This window comes from Misgurnus anguillicaudatus, chromosome 16 (genome assembly GCF_027580225.2).
Source record: "Misgurnus anguillicaudatus chromosome 16, ASM2758022v2, whole genome shotgun sequence".
Lineage (NCBI taxonomy): Eukaryota > Metazoa > Chordata > Actinopteri > Cypriniformes > Cobitidae > Misgurnus > Misgurnus anguillicaudatus.
In genome coordinates, this window is record NC_073352.2 from 30,433,266 (window position 1) to 30,460,580 (window position 27,315).

A 27,315-nucleotide genomic window follows, 5' to 3' on the forward strand; every position below is an offset into this window, starting at 1 on the left:
TCTGATAGTCATAATCACAGCTGAACATGAAAATAGGTCAGTGCGACGGGCGTGACGCCAGGCCGTGCTAGCTGCCAGCTTTACGGTCCCATTTCCACACCATTCGCAAAAACAATATGCAGTGACTGACGTACTGGTACTGCTTTGGTGGGCCACCAATCAAAATTCGCACACTTGAGCGTGCCACCTTTTGATGAATTGTAACCGCATGTTCTGGTCTGCAGTTTGGTGAAGTGCTGACGTACGTAGCAGTCGAATTTGCTGATTTATAGGTGCGTACCTGATGAACGATAATAGCTATTAAAAGCAGAGAGAAATAATTATAGCTTATTATATTTTGTGGCTAATAATTACAGAGAAATATTACAGCTTGTTGTGATCTCTGTGGGATACAAACAGCAATGCTGTGCTTATAAAAAAACACAAAACTCAAAACCATTTTATAATCAGAAGTCTGCAGTACTCAATTTACACCCACTGCATTTTGTTACGGCAGAGACAGCATGAACTAAATGTCAATATGTTGACAATGGATGTCCCACCTTTTAATTAAAAGGGACGGTCACTTTTTTTTAAAGTAGACTGTTTTTAAGTGGTTTTATCTTAAAGAGAAAAATATACAAATGCTGTCATATTTTTTGATGATATGAAATAGTGATAGACCGATATATCGGCCAGCTGATATATCGGGACGATTTTTGCAAGTTTTATGTGTATCAGCATCGGCCGATACGTGGCTGCTGTGTTTGCCGATTTTTCCAGCATTATTTACAGACAGAGTGCTGGAAGTCGCAAGCGATTGCAGGTCATGTGACTAAAAACAACCAACCTTTCCATGACAACATCGAAAGCTCATGCAGCCTAATCATAGCTGGACAAAGCGGGTTTTTATTTCTCATCTCTAATATATATTTGTAGTAGTAAAGTGCTAGAAATCAATATACTTTGCTGATAGTTTCTCGTCATTGTTTCCATAGCACCCTCATCTGTTTTTACTATTTGTTAAATATAGTTTTTTTTAAGTTCAATAAATGTTACTTTTTTAAATTGAGACTTGTAACATTTGGCATCATTGTGTCATTTTTATGATGTAAGAGTGAGCAAAAGCAGTTTCGGCTCCAAATATCGGCTCAAGAAATTCAGCACCCTGTATCGGTCATCGGCTAAGGCTGATGAAACAAAAATCAGTATCGGCATCAGCACTAAAAAAATCCATATCGGTCGATCACTAATATGAAATGTAAGTTTCTGTAACAAACTGCTTTGGAGATTTTCATCTTTCTCTCACGAGTAGGAATTATATGCCGAAAGGGCCTTCCATGTACACTACAGCAGTGATTCTCAAACTTTTTCAGCGTGCGGCCCCCTTTGTGTACGGTGGATTCCTTCGCGCCCCCCCCCAAAGAAAATTTATGACAAAAAACTGTTCTAAAACTTCACATTTTAATTTAACAAAACATTAAATTATACAAAGTAGTGCTGACTTATTTTTTTAGGTTTAATTTCACAGAATTCATGATAATGTATTTTATACAAATGTCATAAAACTGGGCGGACCCCAGTTTGAGAACCACTGCACTACAGGTCAAAAAGTTTAGGATCTCCTAAAAGAAATGTTTCTAGATATCTCTTTAAAAGCATATGCTGTGTTAGTTTTATACACAAGGGTGAGTAAACGATGACAGATTTTTCATTTTTGGTTGAACTACCCTTTTAAAGGGGACATTTCACAAGACTTTTTTAATATTTATAATAGATAATTTTTAATAGATAAATTATTATGACATGTTAAAATTGCCACTTTGTAGGTGTGAGCAAAAAAATGCAGTTTTTGGGTGTGTCCTTTTAAATGCAAATGAGCTGATGCAAAAACTGATCGTCATAATGGATTAACTATTTTCCCACCATTGACGAGTTTATCTTGTCAATTCAGAGAAAACATCTGCATGAAAAATCGTGTTCCTCAGATTTTATGGTTATCTGTAATACCACGATTATCCACTAAGTATTATCCACTTACCCAATTTATAAAAAAACAAAAATAATAAATAAAAAAAAATTATTTATTAATTTTACACTCCGTGTATGTTTTGATAAATGTTTTGAATCTGATCTCTAACAAAATCACTTCACAAAAATGCAATCATTTCAGCTTTTTGCTAAAAAAATATTTTTGAAGAAACATATGCATATTTAAGAGTATTGTTTGCAGAGGGTCTGTTCTTTCATTTGATATATGTGTATGTCTATATATTTTTAGAAGAAAATTTTCCTGGAAGGCATTTTGTGAAACTTTTCTGAAAATCATAAAAAATGCTGGCGGGCAACTTAAAAAAAGGCTAGGGGGAATGAATTAAGGGGTGGTATCACCCCCTTCTGACATCACAAGGGGGGCCTAAAATTTGAATACAATATAGGTGGAATACAATATATTAGGGTATTTTATTTTATTATTTTATCTTTGCTACATGTTCGTTTACAAACAATTACATCATTTTCAAGCAATAGTACCAACCGCCCATTTGCATCACCTTTGGTGAACTCATTAACAACTTTGGTAGTAATAGGCATTTTGGTTGACTGTCTATTGTAGATGGGCGTAGTCAAAATGTCCACCCAATTAGGTGACCCACCTCAAAGGGACATTGATCATTTTCAAAGACCCTGATTAAAGATTTGTTCAATTCAAATCAATTTTATTTATATAGCGCTTTTCACAATTCTTTATCAAACCAGCTTCACAGGATTTTCCCCAAAATAAATGAATAACCGGCAGATCTCCCTCAGCTCCGTACGAGGAACTAAAACCCGGACCTGGGTCATTGTATAGGGCTCTGCGGAGTCACCCGGTCTACTCTCATACAAACGGTATGATTTTGGCAAGTACACAGAGTTCCTCAGCGAGTGAGTAAAGAGTGAAGAAATTATGAGAGAGCTGGAGGTGGTGTTGCTAAGAGATCCGGGCATGTAGAGAGGGACTGACAGTGGCATTAGAGACCCCATACTGGGCTCTGCAGCACTCTGAGCATGATGGACCATAAAGTGACCTCTGGGAGAAAAAAAGGGGAGGGGGGTATCTGCATCAGCCATGTACCAGGTCACCTTCTCTGCAAGGCACAAGCTGTGTGATGAGCCCTGAGGACAAGTTGTAAACGCAGTCACTGTTCCTCACGCATACACATGATCTCCCACACCATCTAGCTTTATTTCCAACAAATAAAATCACAAAGAAGTGTATAGCAGTCAGCAGTGTGCTACAGTTCATTGCACATCAGTCTGTTAAAATGTCCTAAGCTGCCTATTTTTATGAGGTCTCATTTGGCTGCTTTTATATACAGTATGTGGAAACACAGATAAGGAATTTTTTATACATCTTACATAATGTAAAGTCAAAATATAAGCTTAAAATAACCATTAAGTGATAATATAACCTTGAAATCTTTAATGCTGATGGAGTAAGATCATGTCAAATATTGAAAGAGAGAGAGAGAGAGAGAGAGACCGCATGAGGCGGTTTTCTCATTAGCATTTAAAGAATAACAATGAATTGCAATGCAATCTACAACTATTAAAGCTCACGTAACACACTCTGTTTCTGCATATCTGATGTTAATCTGGAGTATATATAGAGTAGTATTACATCCTTTATATCTCCAAAGAGTCTTTAGTTTAATCAGATTTATAAAAGACAGATTAGCTTTACCGAATCTTCTGATAACGTACGAAAAAATGAAGAAGGAGGAGTTACTACCGCGGGAGGAGCGAGTACGAGTCATGCAACACTATACAACACTGTTTAACCTATGATTCACTACATGTTCGTGTCATTTATATAATATGCACGCGCCTATTTCCAACAAAACACAGAAGTCATACTTACCGCATGCAACTCATGACCCGGTTAGGAAAATCCAGCGCATCAATCACACAAGCAAAACTCCGCTGCTACCCCGGATAATAAACTATATCCAATGTTTTCACAAGTCTGACGTTCTTCTCCTTACATCCAAAAACACACTTCTTTTCCATTGTTGAGTTTTGAAATTAAACAAAGCTGTGTCGCGTGATGTGATGTTTGTAAGTTATAGAGTCTCCCGCTGATTGATGGGTGGGCGGGGTTTTCCGAAAAAACCTTTCCGAAGCTTGTACGAACCCTGGCGAAGTGCATTCAGCACAGAAATACTCTGTAACACGCCCAACTGCCTTTTCGACACTTTGCCTACGTTAAGCATGAGGAAACAACTCTATAACCGTGTTAATAAGTCAGAATGCTTGAAATACCATTAAACCACCCCTTTAAAAGGGCCATGTCACAAGACTTTTTTAAGATGTAAATTAAATCTTTGGTGTCTCCAGAGTACATATGTGAAGTTTTAGCTTAAAATACCATATAGATAATTTATTATAACTATTATAATGTTAAAATTATGCAAAAATGTTACATTTTGGGTGTCCTTGAACTCTTTCCCTGCCATTGACGAGTTATCTCGTCAATTAAGAGAAAACGCTTCCCTGGCAATGATGAGAATTTCGGCAATACCGCTATTATCTGCAACTTATACGACCCGGAAGTAACGCCTCACGTGAAAGAGAAAGAACTCCGTGTATGTTTTAAAGATCGCTCTGCATCTGATATCATTCAAAAGTCTTTCACAAAAATAGCAAAATCTCAGCTTTTTGCTCAAAATTGGGTGTTTTGAAAGAAACCTATCCATATTTCAGTGTCGATAAAAAGGGAAGTAATGAAGGTAGGATGAACATTTTTTTTTATTTGAAAGCAGAGGTCTGTTCTTTCATTTGATATATTGTTTTATATATATATATATATATATATATATATATATATATATATATATATATATTAGGGGTGGAACGGTACACACAAGTCCCGGTTCGGTTCGTACCTCGGTTCAGGCTTCACGGTTCGATTCACTTTCGGTACAATGGAGGGAAAAAGCAAAACAAAAATGAAGAATGCATTTTTTTTTTAAGCTAATCTTAAAAACATAGGTGTCCTTATCAGTGTTATTTTGAGATGTCATGAATATGAACTGAAATGCATTTAACATACTATCTCGTATGTCACAAATATATACCACTTTAAGTAATCTTGTAACTTACTCATCTTTCATACAAATATGGGTTCAAATGTATTACAACAAGTGTTACCTAAATACATTTTTAAATTACATTTTTGGCCTTATTTCATATTAATGTACTAAAGAACAAAAAAATAGACTTGTAGGATGAATTAATAGGTGTGTACGACTTCACGAGGCGCTGCAAGAAACGACAAGTGGATGACGTCAGAGTAACGCGAGAGCGATTTGAAATCAGCCTCCTCCGCAAGATTTCTCGCGGTACTCTGACGCTGATGGCGCTGCGTAAAGTTTAGCACACTTAAAAAACTGAAAGCAGCTGAACTCGACAGAACTGCCCTGCGTATGCCTGTTGTATATAGCAGGACAATTTATCTCCTACTTCTCAGCGTGAGAAATACAAAGTGTGGCATTTGAACTGACTGAAATGCGTGTGTGTCAAGGTGAATGTGTGAGACTTGAGAGCCCTGATTAGATGTATTTCCACTCACATACCTAACAACTGCTGAACAACGCCGACGCAAAGTCCTCGTCTTTTCCACCACTCTCTCGCCTGTACTATTGTAACTGACTGGAAAACTGAAGTTTTGCCAAACTTTCGATCTTAAAGGGGCCGGCGGATCCTCACCACCATTTGCCATACTCGCTGTCGCTGCTATTTCACTCACTGGACCGTGAACCTGACAAAAAACTGCAGAGTGCCAGAATGTAGACGGTCTCTGATAGAGCGCACACATAGGCGGAGCTCGGCTGCATCGGCGCCAATCAGAGCTTCAGAGCTAAAGCGGGGCAACAGATTAGCTGTCCATAAAGAACCCGCGTATCTAACAGGAGTTCCGCATTACATTAATTATTTTGCACGCAAGTTTTTTTATTTTCATACCGTGTATTCTCCGTTTAAATTCATGCACCGAACCGTGACCCCCGTACCGATTCGGTTCGAAACGAATACATGTATTGTTCCACCCCTAATATATATATATATGTATATATATACATATATATATATATATATATATATATTTAAAGAAGAATTTTTTTCTAGAAGACATTAAACTTTTGTAAAAATCATGAAAAATGCTTGCACTGGCTGGCAACTTAAAAAAAAAAACGCTAGCGGGGAAAGAGTTAAATGCAAATGAGCTGATGAAATTCAAACACTTATTGCAATGATGGTGGTTTGTTGCAATTGAAACTCAATTGTGCTGTGAATTATTTTCTCCCTCTTTCTCTCTGCATTAAATGGCTGTGCCGTGGTTGTATAGTGCAGATTAAGGGGCGGTATTATTATAATAAGATCTCCTTATGACATCATAATTCTGCATTTACACCAACCGCGGTAGAGGCGTGAAGCGCGAGTGATTTCAATGTTAAGTCAATGTGAAGGCGCGTTGACGCGCGTCAGGAGGTCCCGCGGCGCGAAAGGCGCGAATTGAGAGTTGTGCGCGGTACGCGCGAATGTGCTTTTTGTGCATTTTGCGTTTCATGCGAATTTGCAGCTAACGCCCGAGTTGAAAAATTTGAACTTTGGCGGAATTTCGCCTCGCGTTAACCAATCAGGGGCCTGCTTGCTGCTGTGGTGGCAGCCCCGCCCGGAGTCACTCATTCAACCAACGCTTGTTATTGTCCATAAGCAGTCACCCGGAGCTATACGACACAAGTTCTTATTTCTATAGATGAGATAGGAATAAAAAGGACCTCGCTTGAAAGAGTGTCAGTGAGGACATCGGGCAACCTAAGCTGTAATACACATTTCACTTTTGAGTCACGTGACGTTTATCGACACGCGCTGTTTATTTCCCCCTATAGTAAGGTTGCCACATACAAACCGGTAACTCTCTCGATAAATGCACATCAACATCAGTCATCTTGCAAACAGACAACTGCATAGCACTTGCCCCTCCCACAAGAAGCGGAGTTTGCCTCTGACACACGTCAAATGCTTGCTTTTTCCACGCGTCTACTCCGCTTTACACGCGCGAATGCATTCAAAGTGTTCAAGCGGTAAACTAGGCGCGGTAGACGCGATTTTGACGCCCAAAACGCGGTTGGTGTAAACTCAGCATTAGGAGAGCCACATTTCAACAACCTATTTTTTACATGCTTGCAGAGAATGGTTTACCAAAACTAAGTTACTGGGTTGATCTTTTTCACAGTTTCTAGGTTGATAGAAGCACTTGGAACCTAATTATAGCATTTAAACACGGAAAAAGTGAGATTTTCATGCCATGGCCCCTTTAAACAATTCCCATTCTTACCCATAGTACATTAAATGCAGGTACAGTCCATTTGAAGCAATCTGTGGTTAGTGGCTTGCTAAAGTCACAGCGGAGCTATCGGCTTACAGTACATCTTTCACCACTCGGCTAACTCATAAAGTTACATTTCCTTGCTAAGTGATGCAAGTAACGAAAACTCAAAAACGCAAGTACAGGGTTAAGCACCTTGGTCCTCAGTGGCTCTGCACGCTGCGTTGATTGATAGAAAAGAGACTTACTCAGTCACTTGGCATATAGCAGGTGCTTTTCATTCAATGTGACCCAGGGCAAGGGCCTTGCTGAAGGGCAGAACGGTCTCGGTAGACCTTCCAGTTCCTGGGTCAGCGCTACTTGAGCATGAAGCTGCCGTCTTGATACATAAACATTAGGTTAGCACAATCCAATAAGCTAACAATATGCTATCTCAAATCTGTTCTGCTCATTTACTGTAGGAAACCTCTTTGATAAAGTCTGCAATATAGATTGTTTTATATCGACGTCAATTACATCGTGATTACCGACAGTGAAATTGTGTAGACTTGGGAATGTCGTATAATATACATTTTCTTTATTGCTATTTTTTTCTATTTTTAAGCTTCTTGTTTGCAGTAATCACAATCTATTTTATCTTCTCTCAAAGCGCACCTTCAGAGATGTTGACGGGAGGCTAATGCGATCCTCAACCGTTTTCCTTTTGATGTATGGGTGATTTTAACACAAGCTGTGTTACCCTGGGACTGTCATCTTTCAGATTTAAAATTACCCAATCGATGACGCTAAAAGCTCTAATCTGATTGTTAAAACAGCTGATTTGACAAAGCTGTTATCAAACTGATTTAAGCATCAATCAATATCGCATTACGGGAGAGTCTCTTTTCTCCCGCAGAGCTGACGCTACTTTTTCAAGGACTCTGTAGTCCTTATATCTGACCTTTCAGGCAGAAAAACACACGTGCACGCAAGCATGTTTGTGTGGGCAAGAGCAAATTAATTGGTCTGTTCACAGAGAAAGCACAGATACATTAGCTAAATAAATAATAGAGGCAATATACTGTAATAAAAATACATGAAGCTTGCTGAAGCCAGTGAATCTTAAAGGGGACCGATTTAATGAGACTAAAACTTAATTTTGCTGTCTTTTGATAAGTAATTCCAAAAACCATAATGACGGGTATGTGCAACGACTTAGTGCCGTGCAGATCGACATGCGAATGACATCAAAATACAGCAAGAGTGACTCGAAAGCATACAAAACAGTTAACTCCCGAATCGCATTTGCGGTATTTTGATGTGCTTGACGGTTCTTGTGACGCCACATTAAGTCGAACACACCTCTTCTGTCCTGTTCTCTAACCAAACATACTGCCGCATATTTAACTAAAGAATGATCATGTGACATTTACGCATGTGAGGTGACCTATAAATGTGAAAAAAAAAACTGTAATAGTTTTGGGATATATTTGTTTTTCAAATGGCCTGAAAAATGACCTCACCTGTGCGTAAAACGTTTCTGCGATATTTCAACATATATGAGAAAACATGTGCATTCATACAAATTAGCCATTAAAGATTTTATCAAAACTTCAGCACTATTTTCTAAATGTCAACAAAAAACTATTATGCAACCAAAACTTGTTGTCTTGTGATAAGTAATTCCAAAAACCATAGTGACGAGTTTGTATGACTTTTTAGTGCCGTGCAGATCGACATGCAAATGACATCAAGATTCAGCGAGTTAACTCCCGAATCGCATTTGCGGTATTTTGATGTCATGTGCTATACAGTTTTGCAATATATTTGTTTTTCGAATGGCCTGAAAAATGACCTCACCTGAGAGTAAAGACGTTTCAGCAATATTTCAATGCTATCTCACGAGAATTTGTACATATTTTATGAGTTGGCTAATTCGTATTAATTCATACGGCCACATTTGAAAGTTTTTGTATGATTCGCCCTGACCCCTGTGACGTCGGGGTAAGGTGTGGGGTTAGGGGTTCTATTTTGTTTGATTAACTTCATCCAAAAACATATGCATTCATACAAATTAGCCATTAAAGATTTTATCAAAACTTCAGCATTATTTTCTAAATGTCAACAAAAAACTATTGCGAAATGACTACGTTTCCATTAACCGATGTTATGCGACTAAAACTTAATTTTGTTGTCTTGTGATAAGTAATTCCAAAAACCATAGCGACGGGTGTGTACGACTTTTTAATGCCATGCAGATCGGCATGCGAATGACATCAAAATACGGCGAGAGTGACTCGAAAGCATACAAAACCGTTAACTCCCGAATCGCATTTGCGGTATGTCATGTGCTTGACGGTTCTTGTGACGCCACATTAAGTCGAACACACCTCTTCTGTCCTGTTCTCTAACCAAACATACTGCTGCATATTTAACTAAAGATTGATCATGTGACATTTACGCACGTGAGGTGACCTATAAAAGTGAAAAATAACCTGTTATAGTTTTGCGATATATTCGTTTTTTTTTTCGAATTGCCTGAAAAATGACCTTACCTGTGCGTGAAAACGTTTCTGTGATATTTCAATGCTATCTCACGAGGATTTGTACATATTTTACAAGTTGGCTAATTCGTATTAATTCATACGACCACATTCATAAATGTTTGTACGTTTTGACGTGGCCCTGTGACGTTGGGGTTAGGGGTTCGGTTTTGTCGTACGTTTTTGCATGATTAACCTCGTATGAATTCATACAAATTAGCCAACTTGTAAAATATTGTAAACTATGATCAGGCTAGGTTTATGCGCAATTGCTGCGTTTCCATTGAGCGCATTTTTAATTATGCGCAATTTAAAGGGTGAAAACACAGCTACTGTAACACTTTATTCATTCGTTTGTTCAATAAATTTGTTTTTATACTCAATTACTCTGCTTAAAACATTTAAACTGGGACCTTCAGCTTAATCTGTAACGCCCCATAAACGAGCAAAAAAAAAAAAAAAAACGGAAAATGTGTTAGTCTGAAAAATGATGGACATATGCATCTCAAACGGCTTGGGGATGAGTACTGTAAATCATGGGTTTAATATAATTTTTGGCCGAACTATCCCTTTAAACCCACAGACTTGCTGTTGCCAGCGCTCATAAGTTATAAAAATCCAATTCATTTGAATGAATTCATTGTGCACTACAGCATAAATAAATGTATGACTTTAAATATTCCCTTTTTTCCGTCTGGAGGAAGGATAGATGATGTTCTCACCTAGTCTTGTGCCCACCTGGGCAGTGATGCCCAATTAGACTCTCTCTGATGAGCGGTCCAGGAGCCCGGGCGGCAATTAGGGCAGCAGGGAGACGCTTCTCATTAGCGGTGGCGGCCGGCACTATTACGGTTCTCCTGAAGTCTACATTTCTGCTTTCAAATTCTAATAACATTCATTAAATCAAGGCTTATTGTATCTTTGCCTGAATCAAATTCCTATCAATCGCTCTTTAAATGGTTAGAGGCTAAATAAGGTGCGTCGCCTTTTTGTGTGAATGTGTGCGGGTAATGCATTGAGCTGTCTTGCGGACGTCTTTAAACTAGAACTAAAAATGTAATCTAAAGAGAACCATTTTATCAATACTATGTTAATGAAAACAAACATACAGCGGAAGACATTCAAATGCAGTTTTGAAGGTGTGTGCTAAGCCACCAGTTCATAGAAAAAAAGCCAATAAGCTTTCTTTAATCTTTTAAAGTTTTTTTTTAACTACAGACAGTATGGTACTACAGACAGCACTGTTCCTGCAATATTGCTGACATGGCCATTTTTCATCCACAGCAATACTAATTACAGGGATAGTCCTCCCTGCAGCATTGTGGGATTGAATACCTTGCTCATGGGTACAGTGGCGAAGAAACAGGACTGTAGTTTAAAAATCCATATGATTTCTGGTCAACACTACTTGGAACACTTGGGGGCGGTTTCCCAGACAGGGCTTAAAGAGCACCTATTATGCAAAATCCACATATACAATGTGTTTGGACATAAATGTATGTGAACACAACCACCATATGATGAAAAAAATCCACCCTCTCCTTGTTTTTAATTCTTATTAAACCAAAGCAGTTTCATTAGACATACCGTTTTGATTTTCTTATCAATGTGAGGTCACACTGAAAGCCCCGCCCACTTACAGTCCTGCATTACCATAGTTTCCACCCTCAGTGAGTTCTACTCTGTCCACTAGATACTATTGACTCAGACTATATTAATCATGAAAGTGCTCACTGTCTTTTTGTAAGGAAGTGAGAAGCTGTATCTTATTTGCATTTAAAGGTACAGACATTAAAACAGCACGTTTTTACTCCCGCCCAAATAGGGGCATTTTGGACAATTCTATAATATAATGATCTCTGGGGTATTTTGAGCTAAAACTTCACAGACACATTCTGGGCACACCTGAGACTTACATTACATCTTGTAAAAAAGCCATAATAGGTGTCCTTTAAGCTAACTAGTCTGCGAATGTATATGCCATGCACTGACATATCCTAAAATAAAGCATTTTATAACTTGTTTGTTTCATTCTGCTACATTTAATTGTAATTCTGTCCTTCATGTAGGCATGAAAAGGTGACAAATACTGCACTGGATGCTGCAGCTGTACTGTATGTTGTATATAGGAGTTTCATAAATCATACCTGTTTAGCATATATGAAATCCGAAGAAAGCTTACTTGACTTTGCCCGGTCATTCAGAGGAAAACATTACTGCAACTCAGCACAGCTGCAGTTAATAAACTGTGTGTTGAGGTCGACAGACAGCGTGTTACCCACGCATCGAATACATTTTGCAGTCTTTAAAGGTACCTAGAATACAATGCATCTGTTCTCCTTTGTGCATTTAGTGCACTCGGTATGCCAAAGATTAGAAAAATGAACATTTCTGTTCGAAGAAAAAACAATGCACATAGAAATAAAATAAGGTTGCATGGATGTAGAGTACAGCTGATCTTGTTTCGAATAAATATACATTCGCAAAAGTTTTGACTCGGAGAGATCTTTGTCAGTTCTGGCGGCAGAGGCGGAGCTGAGCTGAACTGTGTGTTACAGAGCAATATCTTGTAGCATCAGGGGTTGTGTTTTTATGATTTTTTTGTTATATAAACAGAAGCATGTGGGTGCATCGGAAAAACAGGGAGTGTGAGAGCCAAAAAAAAAAAAAAATGTCCGTGAGAAACTTGGCTCACAGCAAGCCGTTTCTGATGGGACTTTGTATTCATGAAACCACAGTAAATTCACAACATCTGTCAACTAACATTCATCTTCACAATGGCAACGTATTTAATTGCAGTGCATCTAAAATTATGAATCGTGTGATATGAAAACAAAACATTTGCTGTATTTATTGCAACAAACACGCAAATATTTGAAAACTCCTGACGAAAAACTTTTAAGGTCAAGTTTTCTGAGAATTAGCATACAAATTTATAAACAAATGTCTTTTTGAATTATCATCTAGCAAAGACGGATAATTGGGCTTCAAATGCAATGCAGAATGCAAAAAGTTTTAAACTTAAAATAAAACGTTTCTGCTCTAACCAAACCTCTAAATATTGCTAATATCACTAATAATATTTATATCACACATTTATAATTAATTCTTATAAGATTGATGCTGAGCCAAGTAGTAACATTCACAGATATTTAGGCAGTATCAAGTTTTGCATCTCGCATCAAATTATGCAAACATCTCAGAATAAACAGGATGAGCTGGCTTTTTATCAAAGTGTCTCATTCAATGTCTTTTTTCTGGAGGAAATTACATTTTCCTTAAACAAAATAACTACTTTTAATAATCTAGGCCAATAAAGAGCACGCTGGGATATGCGAGTCTTAGATTTCCCTTTAGTGCGTCTATCACATTAAAAGAGTGTAAATGACTGATTGATTTTTTATATCTAATCTGTTTGCGCTAATTCTACGCATCTTACACCTGCGCCGCTCTCAAGAGGCTAGTTGTTTTAACTAATCGTACACAAGAAATGAAAGAGGCAGACTTTATTCTTCTCATAAGTTGATTCAGAGTGCCAAGATGAAGTTTTCTGTCTTAGCCAAAATCACCCTGCCACTCCACCTCACCTCCAAATCCAACAACAACACACGCCCAAAGGCATGTGGCATGAAACCTTCGCCATATGGCACCTGCACAAAAACAACTGTGAGAAATTAGCCCAAAATGGCTCAGAGCTCTTAGTAGATGGAGATCAATGATGGCTACTTATCACCTCAGGACAGGAATCGTGTGTTATTTATCTAACAAAGAGTGGCTGGAGTTAGCAGCGTGATCAAGGAACGTGTATACATCCTTTTTTTTAACTAGAAATAGGTCAGGTTGGTTGACTAATCTAGATTTAATGTTTCTCAAGCCAGTGTTATGAACTAGAGCAGGTTTGAGAGATTTTGCTTTGTTATACCAATACTGAACCTGAAATTACGACTTAATAATAATGATAATATTAGTGCTGGGCAGAGATTAATCGCGATTAATCGCATACAAACTAAAGGTGTTTTTTTGCATAATATTTGTATGTGTACTGTGTGTAATTATTAGGTATATTTAATAGGAATGTGCATTTATCTCATTTTTTCATTTCGATTAATCCATAGGTCTGAAGAACGAGTACTCGATTAACTGGGGGCGGGGCAATCAAAGGGGCGGGGCATACACGTCATGGTGAAAATGAAAATCTTTTTATTAAAAACACTTAAATAAAACTTAATTTTGAAGAAACTATGACAGAACAATGAACACATACTTAGATTATTAATTAATTAAATGTTTTTTAACAGAAACCTCTTACAGGATTAGCTGCGTGATGAAGTGAAACTAAATGGTTAATAAGTACAAACTGATACGCTTTCTTTACTGACGCACTCTACATAATATTAAACCTTATTTACAACATAAATGTATTATACAACATGCATCTATCTGCATAAAATGCAAGACTTCAACTAAGTTTTCAACTTTTCAACAAGTTATGTACAGAAAGTTTAACTCCTGTTGTGGATGTGCACCATAAACAGTGCGCTTTTAAACATGTCCAGTCAAAGGACAAGCTTTATAACATTAAGAAGCTTTAAGTCTTTTGCTATCATTTTAGCGATTAGCTTTGTCGTGTTGTCCTCTCACCTGTTGTCAGTCAAGATGTAATGTTAATATGGCTCTCTGGTATCTCTTGACATTTGACGGCGCTGTACATTTTGCACCGGACTGACTGTATTTCCGAAAATCACGGCATCCTTTTAAAACATAATGCCTCAGTGATGTGAGGTGTGGCCGGCTTCGTAGGATCGGCGAGATAGGCACGTTGTGCGGATCGGCTGGTGCACGTGGCGGGGGGCGTGGAATTATCTGTTTGTTTTTTAATCATGCATGGTAATGCTACTGATGTCATACGCCGGTCTGCGTAGCTCGACACGACGTCAAACACGCATCTCCAGACCCAGTCTTTACTACCACAGGCGCTTGTAACGCTAACCAGACATCCATATGCTGCCATATCCACAATAAATAAATAAATAAACCCACATGATCATCGTTTTCGTGATCGTTCATCGATGCCACGTCCGAGTACTCGAGCAATCGAGTACTCGTGCCCATCCCTAATATTTAACCACACACACATAAATATATTCATTTCAGAAATGTATCATATAAAATATAAAAAATATAAATAATTATATATATATATATATCCAAACATTCACTTAAGACATAACAGATTAAGGGCCCTATTTTAACGATCTAAGCGCATTGTCTAAAGCGCACGGTCTAAATGGGCGTGTCCGAATCCACTTTTGCTAATTTAACAACGGGAAAAATGGTTTGTGCGCCGAGCACACGTCGAAAAGGGTTGTTCGTATACTCCTAATGAGTAATGGGAGTGTTTTGGGCGTAACGTGCAATAAACCGATGAGAGTCTTATCTCTCATCCCCTTTAAAAGTCAGTTGCGCTGGCGCTATGTCTAATCCCTATTTAGATGATGGACTTTGTAAACTGAAAAACTAAGCGGAGGAAGAAGACCCCCAGTTTAAGATTAATGTTAAATAATTGTGTTGTTTTTTACTTGTATTGAAATTGTTATTTTTTTATTAAAACCTTTAAAACCCGTTTTCTTTTAGTCATAGAAGTAAAAATAGCAGGCTTTTAATTGCTGTAAATGTATGGCTATCCAATATCATCAAAAAATAATTTACAAGTATGTAAGAAAAGGTTTGTACTGTAAAAATACTTTATTTGTAACAAACAGGAGATAAAGAATTTACAAACGGCTCTCGGTACTGTGACGTGTGGACAGTACTTTCTGAAATCTCCTGCACTACCTATATTTGTATATTTGTAGAAAACTTAAAGGCATGCAAAGAAACCAAACACATACATGCTGAATTAGTAACCACATGAGCACAAGTCATCCACTATGTTAAAGAGTTTCCTCTAAATCACCACATTTAGTATAGCTTTTATCTGAGCTTAAACAGCAACTAGAAACAAAATGAATCTTTTTAAATGGTATTGTCTGTCTTAGATACCCATCTGTCTTAACATTTCTACTCTCAGCCAGAGTTCTAAAATGAAATGTTCTAAGAAATGAAATGTAGAATTTAGTTGCCACTAAATATCCATTTTGCTCTGCTAGGTTCTGCACACTTTGGTAAGTAATGTGGAGAGACTTCCTACAACCCCCCAGAAATTCCTCTGCAAACCCCCACGTGCAATTAGCATTTCTATGGAGAGAGGCTTCAAGGGAACAGTGTGTGACAGACACGTTTAGGATTGTCTGTAAGAGTTTAACCCTAAAACAACCAAATACAAAGTGTAACCAATCAAATCATTTCAACAGGAAAGTTTCAATGTAGTGTCCCAATAGTTGTCCGGGTTTTGGGAGTGTTTTTTTAAAGCAACCAATCAGTGTTGAGATTAAACACCAATGGGGACACCAGAAATGTGCAAAGATGTGAAATTACAGTACCTCTGTAGGTGTGAAAGTGTTCAGCTAAAAGCTACTATTTTTCCTGGTTTGAACGAAGAATTAGATCTAACTTCATATTTGTAAAATGTATATAATTATGATGTGTGTGATTATTGATTATACTTCACTGCATGAAAAGTGTGATTTTCGTCAGTTAAAGGCGCTCTAAGCGAATCTGTGTGATGTCACTTTTTGTTGATGTTTGAACTGTTTTCAAACAAATGGAGTGTAGCTAACACCTCCCCCTCCCTTCCGTGCTTTCATGAACGCGCCCAACCCCCACCCCCAAATCCTTCTTGTCATTTATTGGCTGGAACACTTTGTTATGGTTTCTGGTGGTATGTTTGGCCGTTTTGTTTTTATTGCAGTTTGTGGAGCCTGGGCCCGGTTGCATAATTTTCCCTTAAGTTCACCCTTATGTTTCCCTTACACTTAAGTGTGTTGCAGAAAAAAACCCTTAAGTTTTTTTGTTGCGTCTCCATGGCAACAATAGTATTTTATAACGACAAACCTGGGTCGCTGTCATGAAACACTGAACGATTACTCTTACCTAAGAGAACCGTTTAGGGGATTATACTGTATGCAACACCCTTAAATTATTCTCTTAGTTAAGGGGAATTTACCCCTTAAGTGTCACCGATCGAGAGTGGGCAAATTACCCCAATGTAAAGAAAATGTCTTATTTTAATTTTAAACTTTTAAATTGTTGCCTAAATTTTAAATTGAGATTTGTCTTACCTTAAATGTTGTTTTGCAGGCATAAAAGTAAATTTCTTCATCCTATGTTTTTTTTTTATTTATATCTGAGTTGGGAGTTGAAATCCAACCTTATTTCATCCTTCATCACTGACTTGTTACCTAAAATGTAGCAACATTTTAAAACATGTCAACAACTAGTGACGGATAGGATTTGATATGGGGATTTAATAAAATGTTTTTACACAGCAGTGTTTTTTATCCTTTATTTTACCAGGAATAATCACATTGAGATAAAAAATCTCTTCTGGCCAAAAATGGCAGCACACAAAGTTTCACACAAAAATATTTCAAGAAAAACTATACAAAAAACTTCCTGTCCAGCACTCAGAACTACAATTCGAAATAATAACGAAATATATAAATGTTTGAAACAAGAATATGATTATTTCAAATAAGACTCCAAAAGGTTTCTAAATCTAGCATCACAGTAAAAGTGTTTCACCTAAACCTCAAGCATACAAGAGGATAATGAAATAAAAACAAATGTAAATCAAAAAGGGTGTAAAGTGGGTTTTAGTTTTACTCCTTTTATGTGTCTTTGTTTTTAAGCAGTTTATTGTAATAGTGACACAACTTTACATTAATTGTGTTAATGACAACAAAATACTACTTAATGATACTAATGCTGCGTTCCAGGCAGGTTTTGAGCCCGCAAATCACGACTTCAAAACCACGACTCAGTCAAGACTCAAAACTTGGAGTAGGACTACGCGTTGCCTGGAACGCAGCATAATATTTATTATAGCGTATCTTCTTTCCCGATGACACGACGTAGCTTGCATTGCATCTTGGACACAGTAGTCTATAAACTTCTACAACGTTTGAGACGCTTTGTGAAAAGGACTACATTTCCCATAATGCCCCGCCCAACGCTCGCTGGAGAAACCGGAAGCGCGAATTTGAAACGCTGAACCAACGACGCGGGACCTTTTGTTTGTATTGTGAAGAGCTGTATAATAAAGCAAGGTAAGTTAAGATACTTTTCTTTTTAAATCTGAACGTATACAAATGATTTAAAGGATGTTTTAGGCTAGAAGTGCTAGTATTTATTTGCCATGATCTATAACGGTCGGTAAACGTGCGTGCTTGCATTGATCTAAGTTAACGTTACATGAGACAAAGAACTATTAAAAGAATGAGTAAAATGTTTGAATCTTTGAAAAATAAATTAAACCCACAAAGAAGCAAACTCAAGACAAGATGTTTTGGTTTTAAAACAACAAATCAGCATTTCTTGGAAATCATAACTGATAGCAAAGTGACTGTTTTTACTATTGTTTCTTAGTAAAACGCTTGAAACCCTGTTTTTTAATGTAAGTTACCAAAAAGACGCGTTCCAGATCAACTAATAAAATGTAAGATTGTTTACTATTCTATATAAAGATTTCTTCAGTGGACAGTGCTTGGTATTTTACAAGATTTTTAAAACCTATTTAATTCCTAGGAGTCATACAGTTTGTCTTTATTGTTTGCCCTTTATTTTACCTTTCTTAAAGTAAAAAAAACCCTCATGTTTTTGTTTTGTTTGCAGAAATCATGTACACATTATCAGCTTTAGAAGTGGATGTCATTCCTGCAGTCTTTGTGAAGAATGATGCGAGTTAAATTTATTTCATTTGAACAACCTAACAGGTTAAACGGTAAACAAATCTGTGTATTTGATATGACTTTGATAGATATTGTTACAACTTGGAAAACAACAGACCAAACCAGTCAGAGACAGCGATGTGAGGACATCAACAGAAAATAAAGTAAGATTATGAATATTATGTTTATTATTTATCTTTGTGCAATTTGATTTGGAGTATTGAATGCATCTAATTAGGGATGTCCCGATCAGGTTTTTTGCCCTCGAATCTGAGTCATTTGATTTTGAGTATCTGCCGGTACGGAGTCCCGATCCGATACTTCTATAATACATAAAAAAGAGCAAAAAAAAACAGATCCAGGATGTTCCTTATGTCATGCCGCACACGTTGCTGTTTCTATGTGGACTCAAAAGGGTCTAAGGGCACACTCACATTATCCAAACCAAACAATACCCCAGCGCGATTGTCACCCCTCCCAACTCCCCCAGATGCACGCACTCACACTGTACTTTTATCGATCCGAGTCTGGGCGCGCTTTCGTCATTAAGATGCGATTGTTTTGAAGTAAAGCGCTCTCTTAACACTGGAACCCACCGTAATGATAAGTATGTGTTTTTTATTCAGAGTCGTGTGGTGCGCGATTACAGACAGCCCTCTCACAGACAGCCCTCTCACTCGGACATTCACGTAACCCGGCTGCGCGCATCAAAAGGTTTTTACGGAAGCAGATGAAGGTGAGTGGTCGCGCAACTGACGTCTTCACCTTTTGAAACGCGCCCAAGTGAACTGCGCTCCAGCCCACCTCTGCAACCCAGCCGGGGCGCGGCACAGAGCGATCACACTAGTCAGACAAACCAGGCTTTGGGGGTTAAACGCGCCCGAGCGCAGTTTGGTTTGGATAGTGTGAGTACACCCTAACTCTGTGCCAGCGCATAACTATAGATGTGTTAAAAAGTAATGAGAATATAGTAGGGTTGTGCCGATAGACGATAGTATCGTATATCGACGATCTTCAAACCTATCGCCAATGGCAGGCTTTCATGGTGATAGTCATGACGATAGTTGGCGAATGTATTATTATCATCATAGTTTTACATTAACATGCACATTGCATGCTTTCCCCGCATGAGGGTTTGTGGATGTGACGCAATGAATGTTGTTAGAGAGATTCCTTCTTGCACGCACATGGACTTAATGCGCGCGTCTTGGACTCCTTCTAGCACCTGAAATAAATCCAGCGCGTCATAAGCAGCTGCGCTTCTCTCTGTCTCACATGCATGCGCTCTCGCATCTGTCCGAAGTCTAAACATAAACTAAAGTAGTAATCATTATGTATTTGTTCAGTTTCATGCGAGCTGAGGCAAACTATCCCTTTTGTTTAAAATAACCTGCTGCATATTGGCGCCTCTCTCACTCGTGGACATGCAGAGAGCTGCGTTCTGTCCGAAGTCAGGTCACTAGGTAGTAATCCTGCTTATAATGTGCATTTCAAGGAGTTGTAGCAATACATCCCTCATGTTTAAAATATGATCGCGTTCCGCTGGACCAATGTGTTTAAAAAGGCACCTCATGAGAGCACCACTGCTTGACACGTGTAGCCTTCTGCAACAGCACTAAACAAATGCATTAAATTGTTTGATTGCACGCGCGTGTGTGCCTAAGTGCATTTTTTTTACAGTCAGTAAGTAATCATGTTAAATAATCATGATTATGACTTTTCCCATAATTGAGCAGCCCTAGCAGGGCTAACATGTTCGAGGGGTAACATGTTTAATCCTGATTACAGCAAAGGCACTGGTGTGTTTCAATGACATTTTGGACCTCTGGTAGGATTTTATAAGTTTCAATTTTAAAGCTGTGCCACAGGTTGACCCAAACTTTAAAACCTGAACTTTAAATGATGCAAATCTATGGGTCTGACACCCTATATGCATTTGTTGCACATGTCATTATGCACAATTGATCAAACTTTGAAGGAAGTTATAAGAATCAACCTCCTTGACTAATTCTAAGCATAAGATAGGCTACCCAAAAACACTCAATTAACAAGAAAACAACATACTGATTCAGCAATATGTCTTATAAATTAGCCATAGGGCCCGATTTCCGATCACGTGATCGAATCGGGACATCCCTACATCTGATGTGACTTAAAAGTGGCCGCATGTTTTTAAAATGATCTCTGAAATTTACAAACACATTTTCACATGTCTTGAACTGAATGTTAAAAGTCTCTGTTCTTGGACTGTTGGTGTTTTGTACTATGTGCTTCATGTCCTCACTTTTGCATTTTATGTTAATGCATTTTCTAACTGTATGTGTTTGCTACTATTCTAGATGCTGTAAGAAGTCCTTTATGTGCACAGAGATGGAGGTTGAAAAGTTACTAAAACACGCTCATATTAGGCACGGTTCCTTGAATCGTGCCTGAGCTCGCTTTCATCATTAGGATGCGATTGTTTGCAGAACACAAGAAGTAAAGCACTGTCAATGTGAGTCAAACAACTGCTCGACTGAGGAGTTGAAGAGAGAAGGGCAGCTGCACATTTCTAAAATTGTGGTAAGCTTAATCAAACCACCCATGCTTTAATTTGACAGAATCCATTTTTTAATAAAGTATTTTTACTTGTATTTTGTAGAAAGCACTCTGTCGGCTACACAACTCGGAGGCAAATTGTAGGCACTATCACCAGGAGCAGAGGTATGGATGAAAGATAAAGCCTAAAATGCATTCTGTTGTTTCCGAAGCAAATAAACACATTTGTTTTAATTTAATACATTTTGCTTCTATAGATTAAGCTCACCACATAATGGGAAGGACACCTCATTTTTAGTGGGAGCACTGGCTACAAGCCTGGAGTTGCACAATGAAGGCCTTGATAAAAATTAATTTGGTAAGTAATTTTCATTTGTGGTTGTTGTTATTTCTATTTTTGTATAGTTTTGTGTGTATTTTGCTTTTAACAAACCTCACTCACTTGTTTCTAGTGGCCTGCAAGACATTACCAGAGCTAGCCAGTGTGGCCACATCACGGAGTGACCAGAGGAGGAAGAGGGTAAGATAGATTAGAATTAGTTTCTGTTCTAATTCTTTATTTCTGTTTCATTAGTATAAACTGTAATGATGTTCATTATTCTTGTTATATACAACAGTTGTGTTTCAGCTCTTGGAGTCAAACCCAGTGTACTAGCTGTGGACAAAGTGGGCTTCTGAAGGGGAATCACCACTGACATGATTTCAGATGAAGAATACAATGCTGTTGATGGAGTGTCGGGTGGATTGTGAGACCTTCATCGTTCTGCAGTCAGGCGCTCCGCAATCTGTGTGCTAAGCTGCAGCTGCAACTGTGTGTGTTCAAACTATGCTGCGTTGCATCACAGTCTGCAATCTGAATTGCTGTCTAACAGAATGCCACCGCTTACCTATGACCCCAAGGCAGCAAAATGAACACATTTGATGCCAAATGTGATCCCAACAACATAATCGTTGGCTTTTTTTGACTTTGTGTGTATTTATTTTTCCTATGCTTTATTAATAAAACTCTTAAATTTTATCAACATGTCTCTCCCAAATGTCTGTTTTCTTTCCCTAATATTTTTTTATTAATGCCCTTAGCCCATGGTATACGTTACATAGTCTTTATAATATTAGCCTTCATGACACATAAATTTTTTGTTATATCTCATATAATATATCTAATATAAACCGTAATTTTATTAAATAATAAAAGGGAGGGGTTTATTCAAAATAGTATTATAATTGCCCAGACTGGCCAATCGCAACAAATATATCAGCCAATGACAGATGCTATTTCTGTTTTAAAAGTTGTTGCTACCGAAACTGCTCATTTTTAATACGTACATTTAAACTTGTGTGCAAATAGTATAAAATAGTGAGTTTATTCAATATAAAATACATTAGGTCCCCTGTTAAATAGTGAAGTGTGACATCTGTTTAATTGCAACTACATTTCTTTCCATGAGAAGATTTCAGGGGTTTAAACTTAAACTATTGTTTATTTAATGCATTGAAATGTTTTAGTTGGTTCAGTTATATTGTCTTTTACTAAATGACTTTATAACATTACATAACATTTTAGTGCAATAATCCTCGTACAACTTTTAGTTTTAAACGGCAAAATCTTTTATGAAGAACTTTTTTGATGGTAAGAACTGTTGTTTTAGTGTAATTGTAAATTTTGTCAGTACATTCAAAGTTATTCAGAATTTAAAATATTTCCTAAAAGTTAAAGCAGATAAACACATGTCACACTTCACCATCAAACTGGGGACCAAAGACATTTTGTGAAGTCACTAACATGATCATGCCTAAATTTGGTGCTTAAACTGCTCATTTCTAAGATACACATTTTAACTTCTGTCCAAATAGTATAAAATAGTGAGTTTCTTCAAGATAAAATACATTAGGTCCCCTGTTAAATAGTGAAGTGTGAAGTGTGTGTTTCCTAAAAGTTAAAGCAGATAAACACATGTCACACTTCACCATCAAACTGGGGACCAAAGACATTTTGTGAAGTCACTAACATGATCATGCCTAAATTTGGTGCTTAAACTGCTCATTTCTAAGATACACATTTTAATTTCTGTCCAAATAGTATAAAATAGTGAGTTTCTTCAAGATAAAATACATTAGGTCCCCTGTTAAATAGTGTAGTGTGACATCTGTTTAATTGCAATCACATTTCTTGCCATGAGAAAAGATTTCAGGGGTTTAAACTTAAACTATTATGTTTATTTAATGCCTTGAAATGTTTTAGTTGGTTCAGTTATATTGTCTTCTACTAAATTACTTTATAACATAACATTTTAGTGCAATAATCCTTGTACAACTTTTAGCTTTAAACTTCAAAATCTTTTATGAAGAACTTTTTTGATGGTAAGAACTGTTGTTTTAGTGTCATTGTAAATTTTGTCAATACATTCACAGTTATTCAGAATCTAAAATATTTCCTAAAATTCAAAGCAAATAAACACATGTCACACTTCACCATCAAACTGGGGACCAAAGACATTTTGTGAAGTCACTACCATGTAGTAAACAATTTTACAAACATTACATTTTAAGAGTTTTGACACTTTTGTATTAAAGATATTTAAGACACCTTTATGTACACTGTCAAAAATTCTGTGTTTTTTGTCAAATCAACATATATTTTTATGTTACTTTAAGTTGAATAATTGCAACCTGTTTTTGTAAGTTATGTCAACTTATCACAATTAAAAATAGTAGGTTAAATTGGCTTGCAAAACCAAGTTGTTTTTTTATTATTGTATATGTTATGTTTGGAGAGTTTGAAAAACTTGTTCCTTAGATAAGCAGCCTGTTAAATAGTCTTTATTCAGATTCAGAGTCTCTCAGAGCCATTCAATGAATAGCGAGGTGTGAACGTCGTGTGTTAATGGGCAGTTACAGTTCCTGCTCCAGCCTACAGAGGTGCTGCTGAGTATGAGTGTTTACACAAACACACATGTAGGTCCCCATTTGGTAAAAATTAAAAAAAATTTACCAGACTGTTTTTCACTTGATTTTAGCATGATTTAAAGCATGACCAACAGGGGACCTGGAAAATGTCCCCTCTTTGCTTTATGGTCCCCTGTTGGTGAGTGTGTAACGACACCAAAGTCCCCACTTAGATAGGTAGGCAAGTACACACACACACACACACACACACACACACACACACACACACATGTAAATGTTTCTTAAATACATGAATGATTAATTACACACAGCACACACACATATATTATGCAAAAAAAATCACTTTATTTTGTTTGCGATTAATCACGATTAATCTTTGCCCAGCACTAATAATAATAATAATAATAATAATAATAATAATAATAATAATAATAATAATAATAATAATAATAATAATAATAATAATAATGTTTTCATTATTATTATTATTAGTAGTAGTAGTAGTAGTAGTCGTAGTAGAATTGATGGTGGTGATGGTGGTTGTTATCATTATTATTATCATTATTATTATTATTAAAGGGTGATATTATGGATATCAAAATTATACTTGATCACAATTAACCTCATGTTCTTTTGTAATAATTGTCTTAAGCCATTCAGTTTCTATTTCTGGAAACACATGTACAATGGTTTGGTTTGCTAATACAATAGGTGATATTTCATACTTGTAGATATTCAATGATAATTAAATTCAACTGCACAAGACTTCTGTTAAAAGTACCATCTGTTTTTCATTTAATAATAAACTCTCTATGATTGGCACCAAAGCTGGCAGAACTTCATATGTCCTAATTAAACATGTATACATTTCTTTGTTCTGCTAAACACAAATGAAGATGAAACATAAAGCAGAAGCACCATTGACTATCATAGTAGGAAAGCAAAATACTACGGAAGTCAATGGTGCTTTAAAACTGTTTGGTTACAAACATGGTTGAAAATGTTTCTTTGTGTTGATAGTTGATAGTTTTGAAACAACCTGAGGGTAATGCTGCGTTTACACCAGCCGCGGTAGAGGCGTGAAGCGCGAGTGATTTCAATGTTATGTCAATGTGAAGATGCGTTGACGCGCGTCTAGAGGTCTCACGGTGCGAATGAAGCATTTGGCACGGCGCGGAAGACGCGATTCCGCCTCATTCGCACATCTAGTTCACGCAAATGGCACAATCTGAGCGCCTGGTGCAGTACGCGCGAATGTGCTTTTCGTGCATTTACCGGAAGTTACGTGGTGACCACGAAAGCCGCGTGTTTATGTTGTTACTGCTGAAATCGTCTATATTTAACACTCAATCTTTGCAGCCATGCAACCGGATCTGTTTTACATCTATCACGTTTTCTTACTGCATGTACTTTTGCACATATCACAGAAGTTTTTACCCAAAACTTCTTAATTAAAATTATACACAAGTGTATGTGTCCAAAACCTTAAAGCTCCTCCTTAAAGATACTCTACCACGACTGAAACAGCCAGCAGATGCCCATTAAATCACATCGACCTTGTTGATCTAAAATTGAGCCCAGGCTGCCATTTCCAGCGAGGAGATTTCCATTTCTCTGACCGCACTGCAGTTATAGCAGGTGGGGGGAAGCCAAAGGAGAACCTGTTAGGCACATCTCCCTTCCTGCTGAGAGAAGGCCACTGTTACCCCAACACTCCATCACTGCGCTGACACGCCAACGCCGTTTCATAATGAGCCGAGGCTGCGAGGGGCCGGGAAACGCGGAGAGAAGGGCAGAGCCATTGAGGCCCGATGGAGGAGTGCGCTTTCATCTAAAGGAAATCAAATCAGGCCAGTTTATTAGGAGCACGGCTCCAGAGAACACAGTTTACAAATAGAAGCCAGTGGGAGCGCTTGCATAAAGAGGAAAGCGTGGGAGTCCACATGAACGCTTAGGATGCAACGCAAGTAAGGCTCTTTTATAGGCAAGGTATGCGTTGGTCAAAGCATTTCGATGGACAATTATTTCAAATATTAACATTTAGTTACTAAATACATCTATTAGAATTCCAACTGATTTAAATTAGGGTATCACACTTTGAAAAATGCTAACGCTAGCCGACTAGCAATGAAATTACGACTAGGGCTGGGCGATATGGAGCGAAAATTATATCTCGGTATATTTTGCTATATCTCGATAGCCGATATATATCTAGATTGCTTTGCGTGGAAAATACCCTCCCCAAAAAACTACTGCAAAAAAAAAAATTCTAAATCCACAAGGGCTTTTTTTATTGAAGTGCAAAGAGGTAGTTCACGTAGGAACAAAGTGCTCATGCAACATTTTAAAAATATATATACAAAAATTATACTTTAACTATAAAATAAGAAAATACATATTGTCTTATTTTTATTCAAAAATAAAACAACTCAACTTCAGATATTAAGTTTTTGGTAGACGTTGACAATTCTTAGTATTTTTTCTGAAAACCCTCAGGAGATAAGGGTATTTATCCTGGAATAACATAGGTTTTACTGTTTTTCATCAGAATTAGTTAAAGCACACTCTCGGTTGTGTAGACGTAGTAACTATATCGTTAAACGAACACAGATTTCATAAGTAACACAATGTTTCATCAAAGTAGAATATCTGAATCCACGTGTTTGCATCTCGTGGTAAAGCAGTAAAGTTATCGATGTTAATTTGGGTTTTTGCTCTTTTGCTGATCCAGGCAGTTTTTGCTGTTGTTGTTTTAAAAGATGTCTTTTGTTTTGTGGCTCCTGTGCAGGTTGTCAATTCAGCAGAAAAGTTTGCCGTTCTCCCTCTGTTTACAGACGGGAGGTGAGCCTCATGAACGTGTCGATGACGTATGGTGTCTGCGTGAACAAGCTGCGCAGTGGCATTCAAATTACGCTTACGAATGAGGGATACAAAAGGCGACTTTTAACCAGCATAACCAAAAATGTTTCAGGATCAAATGAAATACTAGGGATGCACCGATACCACTTTTTCCATCTCCGATCCGATTCCGATACCCGAATTCTGAGTATCCGCCGATTCCGATACCTGCCGATCCGATACTACTGTATTTTTCTTGAGCAATTTAAATTACACACAGACACACACACACACACACACACACACAGACATACACTATATAAATGTCTAAATC

At 37.4% G+C, this 27,315-nt stretch overlaps 1 protein-coding gene and 1 long non-coding RNA gene across 7 annotated transcripts in view; one reads left to right on the forward strand and one right to left on the reverse strand.

The window, feature by feature from the left end:
• unc5a (unc-5 netrin receptor A) overlaps nt 1-27,315 on the reverse strand; it is a 294,167-nt gene that overhangs the window by 200,816 nt on the left and 66,036 nt on the right. The window lies entirely within an intron of this gene.
• Nucleotides 17,818-22,376, forward strand: LOC129417055 (uncharacterized). Of its 2 annotated transcripts, none has more exons than XR_012358025.1 (7): nt 17,818-18,077; nt 18,643-18,862; nt 21,038-21,260; nt 21,340-21,401; nt 21,494-21,594; nt 21,689-21,756; nt 21,865-22,376. It is a non-coding gene; the product is annotated as an uncharacterized lncRNA (long non-coding RNA). The 2 variants fall into 2 exon arrangements; XR_008635665.2 differs by having other exon boundaries at nt 17,822-18,077; nt 21,854-22,369.